Source organism: Orcinus orca, chromosome 11 (genome assembly GCF_937001465.1).
Source record: "Orcinus orca chromosome 11, mOrcOrc1.1, whole genome shotgun sequence".
Taxonomy (NCBI): Eukaryota; Metazoa; Chordata; class Mammalia; order Artiodactyla; family Delphinidae; genus Orcinus; species Orcinus orca.
In genome coordinates this window covers 61,391,087-61,400,718 of record NC_064569.1, presented here as the reverse complement: position 1 = coordinate 61,400,718, position 9,632 = coordinate 61,391,087, and the positions used below count along the sequence as shown (strand labels likewise).

Sequence of the window (9,632 nt, the reverse complement as noted above, 5' to 3'; positions counted from 1 at the left end):
TGTTGAATTTTGTCGAAAGCTTTTTCTGCATCTATTGAGATGATCATATGGTTTTTCTTCTTCAATTTGTTAATGTGGTGTATCACACTGATTGATTTGTGTATCTTGAAGAATCCTTGCATCCCTGGGATAAATCACACTTGATCATGGTGTATGATCCTTTTAATGTGTTGTTGGATTCTGTTTGCTAGTATTTTGTTGAGGATTTTTGCATCTATATTCATCAGTGATATTGGTCTGTAATTTTCTTTTTTTGTGTTATCTTTGTCTGGTTTTGGTATCAGGGTGATGGTGGCCTCATAGAATGAGTGTGGGAGTGTTCCTTCCTCTGCAATTTTTTGGAAGAGTCTGAGAAGTATGGGTGTTAGCGCTTCTCTAAATGTTTCATAGAATTCACCTGTGAAATCATCCGGTCCTGGACTTTTGTTCGTTGGAAGATTTTTAATTACAGTTTTAATTTCATTACTTGTGGTTGGTCTGTTCATATTTTCTATTTCTTCCTGGTTCAGTCTTGGAAGGTTATACCTTTCTAAGAATTTGTCCATTTCTTCCAGGTTGTCCATTTTATTGGCATAAAGTTGCTTGTAGTGGTCTCTTACGATCCTTTGTATTTCTGTGGTGTCTGTTGTAACCTCTCCGTTTTCATTTCTAATTTTATTGATTTGAGTCATCTCTCTCTTTTTCTTGATGAGTCTGGCTAATGGTTTATCAATTTTGTTTGTCTCCTCAAAGAACCAGCTTTTAGTTTTATTGATCTTGGCTTTTGTTTTCTTTGTTTCTATTTCATTTATTTCTGCTGTGATCTTTATGATTTCTTTCCTTCTGCTAACTTTGGTTTTTGTTTGTTCTTCTTTCTCTGGTTCCTTTAGGTGTAAAGTTAGATTGTTTATTTGAGATATTTCTTGTTTCTTGAGGTAGGCTTGTATAGCTATAAACTTCCCTCTTAGAATTGCTTTTGCTGCATCCTATAGGTTTTGGATTGTCGTGTTTTCATTGTCATTTGTCTCTAGGTATTTTTTGATTTCCTCTTTGATTTCTTCAGTGATCTCTTGGTTATTTAGTAATGTATTGTTTAGCCTCCATGTGTTTGTGTTTTTTTCCCTGTAATTCATTTCTAATCTCATAGCATTGTGGTCAGAAAAGATGCTTGATATGATTTCAATTTTCTTAAATTTACTGAGGCTTGATTTGTGACCCAACATGTGATCTATCCTGGACAATATTCCATTCGCACTTGAGAAGAAAGTGTAATCTGCTGTTTTTGGATGGAATGTCCTATAAATATCAATTAAATCTATCTGGTCTATTGTGTCATTTAAAGCTTCTGTTTCCTTATTAATTTTCTGTTTGGATGATCTGTCCATTGGTGTAAGTGAGGTGCTAAAGTCCCCCACTCTTATTGTGTTACTGCTGATTTCCTCTTTTATAGCTGTTAGTAGTTGTCTTATGTATTGAGGTGCTACTATGTTGGGTGCATATATATTTATAGTTGTTATATCTTCTTCTTGGATTGATCCCTTGATCATTGTGTATGTCCTTCCTTGTCTCTTGTAACCTTCTTTATTTTAAAGTCTATTCTATCTGATATGAGTATAGCTACTCCAGCTTTCTTTTGATTTCCATTTGCATGGAATATCTTTTTCCATCCCTTCATTTTCAGTCTGTACGTGTCCCTAGGTCTGAAGTGGGTCTCTTGTAGACAGCACATATATGGGTCTTGTTTTTGTATCCATTCAGGAAACCTGTGTCTTTTGGTTAGAGCATTTAAGCCATTCACGTTTAAGGTAATTATCAATATGTATGTTCCTATGACCATTTTCTTAATTGTTTTGAGTTTGTTTGTGTAGGTCCTTTTCTTCTCTTGTGTTTCCCACTTAGAGGAGTTCCTTTAGCATTTGTTGTAGAGCTGGTTTGGTGGTGCTGAATTCTCTTAGCTTTTGCTTGTCTGTAAAGCTTTTGATTTCTCCATCGAATCTGAATGAGATCCTTGCTGGGTAGAGTAATCTTGGTTGTAGGTTCTTCATTTTCATCACTTTAAGTATATCATTTTTATCATTATATACTTAAGTGTATCACTCCCTTCTGGCTTGTAGAGTTTCTGCTGAGAAATCAGCTGTTAACCTTATGGGAGTTCCCTTGTATGTTATTTGTCATTTTTCCCTGGCTGCTTTCAATAATTTTTCTTTGTCTTTAATTTTTGCCAATTTGATTACTATGTGTCTCGGCGTGTTTCTCCTTGGGTTTATCTGGTATGGGACTCACTGCGCTTCCTGGATTTGGGTGGCTATTTCCTTTCCCATGTTAGGGAAGTTTTCGACTCTAATCTCTTCAAATATTTTCTCTGGTCCTTTCTCTCTCTCTTCTCCTTCTGGGACCCCTATTATGTGAATGTTGTTGTGTTTAATGTTTTCCCAGAGGTCTCTTAGGCTGTCTTCATTTCTTTTCCTTCTTTTTTCTTTATTCTGTTCCGCAGCCGTGAATTCTACCATTCTGTCTTCCAGGTCACTTATCCGTTCTTCTGCCTCAGTTATTCTGCTATTGATTCCTTCTAGTGTAGTTTTCATTTCAGTTATTGTATTGTTCATCTCTGTTTGTTTGTTCTTTAATTCTTGTAGGTCTTTGTTAAACATTTCTTGCATCTTCTCGATCTTTGCCTCCATTCTTTTCCCGAGGTCCTGGATCATCTTCACTATCATTATTCTGAATTCTTTTTCTGGAAGGTTGCCTATCTCCACTTCTTTTAGTTGTTTTTCTTTGGTTTTATCTTGTTCCTTCATCTGGTACTTATCCCTCTGCCTTTTCATCTTGTCTATCTTTCTGTGAATGTGGTTTCTGTTCCACAGGCTGCAGGACTGTAGTTCTTCTTGCTTCTGCTCTCTGCCTTCTCAGGCATCACTTTTATATCCATTTTACAGGGAGGAAACCAAGGCACAAAAAGGTTCAGTACAACTTTTAGTTGTACTTCAAGCAATGAACAGTTTAGAGAGATAAGACATATTCAGATATAAACAACCAGTCACACTCTTTCCCCATACATTCTCCCAAAGACTGCCTTTATTCTGAATATTTATTTCTGCCTTTTGTTTCAGTTGGCATCCAAGCTACTCTATTGCCACCTGTTGACCAGCAGAGGGAACCCTCTGACTCAGTACCTTCCCTATAATCTTATTCTCCTTCTAGGAGTCCTATGTCAGTGGAATTCTGTCCTACATTCCATTTTTTCCAATTTAAAAAAAAAATTTATTTGCCTGCACTGGGTCTTAGTTGTGGCTTGTGGGATCTAGTTCCCTGACCAGGGATCAAACCCAGGCCCCCTGCATTGAGAGTGCAGAGTCTCAGCCACTGGACCACCAGGAAAGTCCCTTCCTAGTTTTAAAATGTCCATTTTATTCTATATAACACTTAAAGCTGTCATTTACATCTGAGGAAGAGATGGTTATGAGATTGATCTATGTAAGTAAAACACTTACTCTAAGAAATGTTGTCCATACATTGTAAAATTTCAAACCTTTGATTCTATACACTGAATGGGTTTCTTTGCTACAGAGAATCCACGTGGAATGAGGAATGGAGATGGGTAAAAAGTTTTCTTGAAGGAAAAAATGATGACACTCTGTATACATTTAGCTTTCTGCGTCTTCTGACGTCACTCTCTTCTCCTGCATTGTCTGATGTCCATAGTGTTAGGTTGTCTCTAAGCTACTGCATGATAAGGATATTTCTGTATGAGTCTTCATTCAGTGCATCAAGTTCTATGATGGCTTCATCAAAAGTCGTTTTAGCCAGTGTGTAGGCAAGCTCTGGGTTATTTAGGATCTCAGAGTAAAGTATAGAAAAGCTCAGAGCCAGTCCAAGGTGGATTGGGCGTGTAGATTGCATCTCTTTCATGTTTATATCTAATACCTTTTGGTAAGCTCCTTGGGAATTGTCTATAGTTTGTTTTTGATCATCAACTTAAGCAAGAGAGGTACTGGAAGTCGTCTCCATTTTCAGATAAAAGACTACTTTCTGGATTAGCTGCACTGGCTATTATGTACTTATCCAACAATCTCAGGTCAGTGGTGCAGATGGATCTCAGTTCAGACTCTACTTTTTCCCGATAGTTCTTAATCAGCTTCAATTTCTTGTCAGAGGTGTTGGTTTTCTGCTCAAAGCTCAAGATGACTCTCCAGGTGGACCTGGGGCCTCAAGGATGTTCATGTAGACCTCCCAGAGTAGGTTACATTCTCATTGGTTAGCTCTAGTGGGTCTTCATCTTTCTTTTCAGTCAGAGCTGTGGTTTCGTCAGAGTAACCAAAGTTTCAGCTGGGTGTCCAGAGGTCTCACACGCATCCATCCACTGCACACAAAGAGAGTAACAGCTGTGCTATTGCTCATACCAGTTGCCAAAGTGGTAACCCTGATGGGGCTGGAACTCTGGTTTCACTCTTTGCCTTTACCAGTAAGAATTATTTTGTTGAGCCCTGTCAAAACCTGCAAAACTCTCCATCCAGTCATTAGACAAGAATAAACTACAAGATAGGTTAACTTTGAGACTTCCCGTGATCCTAATTCCCTAAGGACACCAAGTGAGACAGAAAGGATGGCACAGCTGTCAGTTGCTCTGAGCTTGGGTCTTCAATGTTTTCCCTCTACTACCCTCCAAGTAGTTTCTAAGAAGAAAAAATAATAATAAATTTCTCCTTTATTCAAGCTTTCCTCCTCCTGTCTCATTATTTTTGGCAATGGCAGAGCTGAAGTACCCTGGTCCCACAATTTCATCGGTGTCCCCCTCCCCAATTCTTTGATGTTGACCTTTGACATTCCCTCAGTCTGACTGATATACAGTGCTTTGCAAAATCAGCTTTACGGTTTCTCTTCTAACCAGTCTGCAGCCTCTAATTTACCCTAAATAGAATTTCTGGACATGCCATTACCTCCTGGAGACTTTTAGCAGGGAATGACTCAAAGCAGGAAGTCTGCTATCTTTTCTGAACCCCACTCATCCTTTGAAGCCCTCATTCCCCTAAACTGGGTAGGATTAGAGGTGCCTCAGTCTCATCTCCATAGTTTGCATTTGTCCAGGAGCAACAGAACCTGGCTTCTCGGCTAGCTTACTTCTAGTGATGCTCTTTGTGGATAAAGTTCTTTACAGTTTGTATATGAGGTTAGGGTCTTTCTTAGTCTCAGTGTAGATAGAGTCTCCCTCTCTAACTAGCTTCTTTCAGTTCCTTTTAGAGGGTATAGGAATGGGAAGAACATTTTTTAAAGTATGCTTTTATTGCAACCTCCTTTACTCTTTAATTTTACAAAATGAAGAAATTGAGGGCTGGAGAGGTAAAATGACCTGGTTAGATTCACATAGCCAGACAGTAGAGAGAAGAAGACTGAACCCAGGGCTCCTGAGCCACAGACTAATGCCTATTTTTCCTGTTTTCTTGAAAAACAATATTCCAACAGTTTTTAAAACACTGCCTTTTCATTTAAAAATATTTGCTATTTCAACTACATTATGAATTCAGTTAGTGGCCTCCCCTCAGAAGTGAATTATTATTTAAATCAAGTTTTCTATGGGAAAATGCATTTCTAAATCTAAATATTTAATTTCCTTATTGTCTTAGTCAATTTGGGCAGTTAAAATACCATAGACTAGGTGGCTTAAACAACAGACATTTATTTTTCACAGTTCTAGAGGCTGGGAAGTTCAAGATCAAGGTGCTGGCAGATTTGGTATCTAGAAAGGTCCCTCTTCTTGATTTTCAGATGGTTGCCTTCTTGTTGTATCCTCATATGGGGAGGCTAGTAACTCTCTGACCTCTTCGTATAAGGGCACTAATCCCATCATGAGAACCCCACCTCATTACCTCATCTAAACCTAATTACCTCCCAAAGGCCCCATCTCCAATGCCATCACATTGGGGATTAAGGCTTCAACATATGGATTTTGGAGGGAACACAAACATTCAGTCAACAGCACTTATAAATCTTTGAGACAGCATGTAATACCTTGTAAAGATTTGAAGACACTAGATGAATATTGTAAAATTCTTAGGTGGAAACGAAGCAATTCCAGGCCTTCTCTGAAGGGATATCCATGTACAACAGGTGAGGGAATGTCACGGTAGCCAGTAAGGCTGGAAGAAGAATATCTCCCTCCACCATCAGCCCACGGTTTTAGTTCAGTGTTCAGATTCATAATTTGAGTAATTCAAATTACTTGTATCTTTAATATGCTCTTTTAATTATGCTCTCCTTATTTCTGCATTGTTGTAGCACCTACCTTCTGTCAGGAGTGGTATTAAACTTACAAATAAATTATTGTCAGGCCATTTAAGAGCATTAAGTTATATGAATGCTAATTAATAACGACAAAAACAAAAGTTCACAAGCTGGGTAACATTTACCCAATTATTTTCTGTGGAGATAGAAAAAAATCTCATCTTCAGACACTTTGGGGGGACTTCCCTGGTGGTCCAGTGGTTGAGAATCTGCCTTCCAATGCAGGGGATGCAGGTTCAATCCCTTGTCAGGGAGCTAAGGTCCCACATGCCGCGGGGCAACTAAGCCTGTGCGCCACAACAAAAGATCCCGCATGCCACAACTAAGACCCAATGTAACCAAATAAGTAAATAAATAAATATTTTTTAAAAACCACTTTGGTTTTTTCCATGGAGCTAATAATTTTCAGAGCTACCATTTACTGAGCACTTACTTGTGGCAGCCGCTGCCCTGAAACTACTTGAAGAAGGAGAGATGACCATCCAGCTCCTAGGTGCTTCAGTCCACCTTGCTCCCTGCCCCGATCTGCTGCTACAGCTTCAGTCACTGTCTGATGTCACTAGCATGAGAGTCCTTCAGGCTGACTCACAGAAACCTTAAGAAATAATAAAATGATTGTTGTTTTACCCCACTAAGTTGGTGTGGTTTTTTACAGAGCAATTGTAACTGAAACAGGTATGTAAGTATTACTGGAAGAAATAAGCAGGAACTGGGAAGACCTGGGAGGGAAAGAACTGACAATGACAGAAGTTTGCACATTGGAAGTTTTTAAAGTGCTAATTACATACAGAGAATTGACGTGTGTGTGTGTGTGTGTGTGTGTGTGTGTGCGCGCGCGCGCACACACACACATGTTCTTGAGTGTGTTTGCCGGGTTGGGAGGTGGGTATCAATCTGCATGCCTTACTTTTGGAACTTTGGAAAAATAGGTTACCTAAAAATTCTATTTTCATGAGGACCTAAATGGGTACAAGAAGAAAGTATAGAGATTTGGAATTGATATGCCTATGGTACCCTACCCACTCCATGAGGAGCCTTGGACTGGTGTTTGGAACAAGGGTACTGGAACCTCTCTCCTATCCTCAGTCCTATGCTTCATCCCCATCCCATGTCCATTCTTCAGTAAATATGCTACACTGACTGATTCCAGGCTCAAGAAAGAGACAGCCTGGTTTTGAATTCTGGCTTTCTCATCTACTAGCAACGTGGCCTTGAGAATCCAACAAATGGAAAATTGTTTTTATAAAGGAAAAAATCAAGGGAATTGTCCAGAGCCTGCATGCCCGGGCAAATGAGGGACTGGTTATGAGAAGCTTCAATGAGTGAGGGACTAAAAGAATATAAATATATAGGAGGTTACAAGCTGCCGTAAAATAACTTCATTCTGAACCCAAAAGTTAACTTAGAAAAACAATGAAGGAAAGAAATCTCACTTCCTAAGAAATCAGGAAAAGTGAAGAGAGTTCTCTATATGGATTGGAAGACAATGAAGAAATTAGAGCTTGTGAATCAGATTATCTTTGTGTATATAATGTGTAAACCAAGATTTCCCCACATATATTACAATATCTTGTGCTTTAATTGCCTGGCAGAAATGTGATAGGTAGGTGACTCAGTATGGACCAAGAGTAATGAAGCAGAGAGAAAGCAAAGCCCATTTTTTTGCACAAACATGGCAAAAAAAACCAAACATTTGAGGAAATCCTAGGCATCTTTAGTTTAAGGGATACCCTGGCCTAATTTCATCAAAGATACAAGGTTCCAATTCACCAGCAACTTGTTAGTCCCCTTTCTCACTTAGTGTTGCTCAGACCTGGGCTATGTATCAAACAACCCTGGAACCAAGCAGGTCTCTAAAATCTGGGAGACACCACTCAAGCACACCAGATAAGATAAATATTATTTGGACATGCAACAAAAAGTGGGTTTGTTTTCCTCACAAAATGATTCTACAGAGCGTTTTCTGCTTCCCTAAGAGACCTCAAATACCAAATTATTTTTTCTTCAAGTAGCACTCATGCTCAGCCCCTAGGATCCTGATAAGCAGTAAGTTTACATTACAGAAATGAAAACCCTCGTCTTTTAATATTGTTTGGGAAATAATAGGAAATAAAGACCCATGGGATTCAAATATTTTCCCCAGTATTAAAATAAACTGGATGTTAGTGATAAGAATGGGTTTAAAATAGGAAGTAGTTGCAACCTTGACTAGTCCCAGTTAATGAGACAAAAGCTCTCACCTATTTGTTTGAGTGAGAAAAATCAGAGGTGTGCTATTCATTTGTGCACAAAGGGAGAAAAAAGGACATTCTAAAACTCTTCTCCTGGCTTAACAAAGAAACGTCATAAATACTTAGTTACCTTTTAAACAGTAGAGATGTCAGTTTTAAAATAATTACTAGGGGGCTTCCCTGGTGGTGCAGTGGTTGAGAGTCCGCCTGCCGAGGCAGGGGACACGGGTTTGTGCCCCGGTCTGGTAAGATCCCACATGCCGCGGAGCGGCTGGGCCCGTGAGCCATGGCCGCTGGGCCTGCGCATCCGGAGCCTGTGCTCCGCAACGGGAGAGGCCACAGCAGTGAGAGGCCCTCGTACCGCAAAAATAAATAAATAAATAATTACTAGGGAGCAAATTATTAAGATAACCAATTAGAACTGCAGGCTGGTGAAGGTCATAGGGAACTTTTCAAAGGACACAGCAGCAATTTCTCCTCCAGTCTGGCTGTCTTTAAAAGATTCCTTTGTATAAGTATTTTGCAAAGCCAGTTTTATAATAACAGAAAACAGCACAAGTGTATACATTTTTACAGGTGTCTCCAGACTGAACAGGAAAGTAAGACTGGTACTTTTGTGAACATCCTAGATTCAACCCTTTATCAGAAATACCTTGGGAATTCCCTGGTGGTCCAGTGGTTAGAACTCCATGCTTTCACTGCTGAGGACGCAGGTTCAATCCTTAGTCAGGGAACTAAGATTCCGCAAGCCACATGTAGTGGCCAAACAAACAAACATACAAACAGAAACCCTAACCCTAACCTTCATGTTATTGAACAGTGTCTGCTTCTCTGTAAGAGAAGAAAGAACCTCTTTTCCTCTTTGTTTTTCTGAAAAATCAGGGGCAGTTAGAGAGAAAATGGCAAGGCCTAAAACTTACTTTTAAAAAGCATGTTTGATGACTGATTCACTTTGTTATAAAGCAGAAACTAACACACCATTGTAAAGCAATTATACCCCAATAAAGATGTTAAAAAAAAAAAAAAAAAAAAGCATGTTTGTTAGAATCTTTGGTGGCAACTGATAGAGAGCCAACTAAGCTACACAAAGGGGGAAGAAAGGAACTTGCTGTGAGGAATTAAATTGTCTCACAGAACCCAAGG

The 9,632-nt window shown here is 39.2% G+C and overlaps 1 pseudogene; it reads right to left on the bottom strand.

Moving 5' to 3' along the window:
* Positions 1-232: 232 nt before the first annotated feature.
* LOC101269306 (14-3-3 protein theta-like) lies at positions 233-4,227 on the bottom strand (annotated as a pseudogene).
* Positions 4,228-9,632: the final 5,405 nt, after the last annotated feature.